We start from the raw sequence: 2,599 nt of genomic DNA on the forward strand, positions 1-2,599 counted from the left end.
TAGTTGTGGTATGTGGGCTCCATAGTGTGGCAAACAGCCTTAGTTGCTCTGCATAATGTGGAATCTTCCTGGACTGGGGTCAAATAGTGTCCCCTGCATTAGCAGTCACATTCTTAACCACTGGACTACCAGGAAAGCTTCATCACTATATTTTTTAATTTCTTCAATGCATTTTACTAGGATGAAATCTTATGAATACATATACAATAATCAAGCTTGTGAAACTAGGCTTCAATTTGGTTTTAATAAAACATCAAATATTTAAGAGTAGTCCTGGACTGTTTTTGATCTATAACAGCAGGGCCACAGAAGGGTACTCTGATGATGAAGAGGAGTTCTACAGCTGAATGAAGAAAGCCTCCCACCCATGCCACTCCCACTAACAGTCCACACAGCCACTGATTCATAATGGTCGTATAGTGCAAGGGCTTGCAGATGCCGCACAGGGTGATAGGCCATCAGAGTAAGTAGGATGACATCAGCACCTGCAAAGACATGTTCCCCAAGATCTGCATCATGCTTTCATTGAAAAGGCTGATTTTGTTTTCATAGAGTGAATATATGATCAGTTTGGAAATAGTGACACAGGAGTAGCAGGCATCAACAAAAGACATATGGGCCAGGAACTATCACACAGGTTAACCTAATAAAGAGCTGGTGGTGATGGTGACGATAGTGAGCACATTTCCTATCATAGAGACAAGGTAGATGACCAAAAACACAACAAATATGATTTTCTGGTTCTTTGGATTTTGTGAGACCCCAGTAGAACAGATTCTGTCATGTTGTTTCTATTATACCTGTATCTCAGGTCATGATTAATTACACCAATATATGGCCTGGGCTTCTACTTGGATGAACAGGAAGAAGTACTTTAAGATTCTTTTGTGCTCAAGGCCATGTGTGCACTAACCTAGCTGTGACCCCAGCAATTTTTCCATTATATGAGACTGAGGGTCAGTATTTCACTGGTATTTAACAGCTATTTTATGCCTTCAGAGGATGGAAAGATGCAATTGCCTATATGGAAACTTTTTTCAGAATTCACATATAAGGCCTAGAATGACAGTAATCAAGCCACAAACTTACTGAATTCTAGAATCTCTGTGAGAAAGAAATGGCAACCAACTGCAGTACTTTTGCCGGGGAAATCCCAAGGACAGAGGGGTCTGGTGGGCTACAGTCCATAGGGTCACAAAAACTCTGACTTGACTGAGTGAGAAAACCAACAGCAACATGATAACAAAACTAAGTTACAGAAATCATATGGCCATATCCAGGGGGAACTTGTAAAATAATTCAAACTCATGCTGCATTTTTATACAGATGAATTGTATTTTATACAGATGAATCCTACAATACAAAGCATTTACTAACCTACAGAGAAAATCAGATTTCTTAGTTAAGTGATCCATTTCCTAGTCTTGTTGATCTTTTAGAGACTTGGTTTGGTCTGAAAGCTCATGGTAGAAAATCACTCTCAAGAAAGGATTTATTCTACTTAAATTCAAGGCATAGTATAAAATTACTACAAAACAAGTTATGTGCTATTTAAACATATTAGAATGTTCATGAAAATCTAAATGTATGAATTTCCCAACAAAGATATCAAAGAAATTCAGGGTGGAAATAATAGATCTTTCAACAAATGCTGGATCAATATGATATCCACTTGCAAAAAAATGAACCTCAACAATACTTTACACTATACACTAATATTAACGTAAAATAAGTCTGTGAACTAGATGTAAAATCTAAAACCATAAAAATTCTAAAAGAAGTATTTTTATCATGAGGATGTTGTTCAGTTGATAAGTCTTGGTGGACTCTTTGTGAATCCATGGACTGCAGTATACTAGGCTCCCATGTCCTTAGTGGGACAAACTCCAGAGGTTTGTTCAGATTCATCTCTATTGAGTCAGTGATGTTACCTAGCTATCTCATTCTCTGCTGTCCCCTTCTCTTTTTGCCTTCAATCTTTCCCAGGGTCAGGGTTTTTTCCAATGAGTTGTATTCTCGCATCAGGTGGCCAAAGTATTAGAGCTTCCCTGTCAGTCCTTCCAATGAATATTCAGGGTTGATTTCCTTTAGGATTGACTGGTTTGATCTTCTTAGTGTTCAAGGGACTTTAAAGAGTCCTCTCCAGCACCACAATTTGAAGGCAATAATTCTTTGGCCTTCAGCCTACTTCATGATCCAACTCTCACATCTGAAGATGACTACTTTAAAACCAAAGCTTTGACTGGACTTTTGTTGGTAAAGTGTGCCTCTGCTTTTTAATACATTGACTAGATTTGTTATAGCTTTCTTTCCAAGGAGAAAGTGTCTTTTATTTTCATGGCTATAGTCACCATCCACAATGACTTTGGAACCCAAGAAAATAAAATCTGTCACTGTTTTCATTGTTTACCCATCTATTTGCCATGAAGTGATGGGACCAGATGCCATAATTGTAGTTTTTTTTTTTAATTTAATTTTATTTTTAAACTTTACATAATTGTATTAGTTTTGCCAAATATCAAAATGAATCCGCCACAGGTATACATGTGTTCCCCATCCTGAACCCTCCTCCCTCCTCCCTCCCCATACCATCCCTCTG

The 2,599-nt window shown here is 37.9% G+C and overlaps 1 pseudogene; it reads right to left on the bottom strand.

Annotated features, from left to right (window-relative positions):
• Positions 1–242: 242 nt before the first annotated feature.
• LOC104979719 overlaps positions 243–2,599 on the bottom strand; it is a 7,924-nt pseudogene continuing 5,567 nt past the window's right edge.

The sequence above is a fragment of the Bison bison genome, unplaced genomic scaffold (assembly GCF_000754665.1).
Source record: "Bison bison bison isolate TAMUID 2011002044 unplaced genomic scaffold, Bison_UMD1.0 scf7180017858534, whole genome shotgun sequence".
NCBI classification, from domain to species: domain Eukaryota; kingdom Metazoa; phylum Chordata; class Mammalia; order Artiodactyla; family Bovidae; genus Bison; species Bison bison.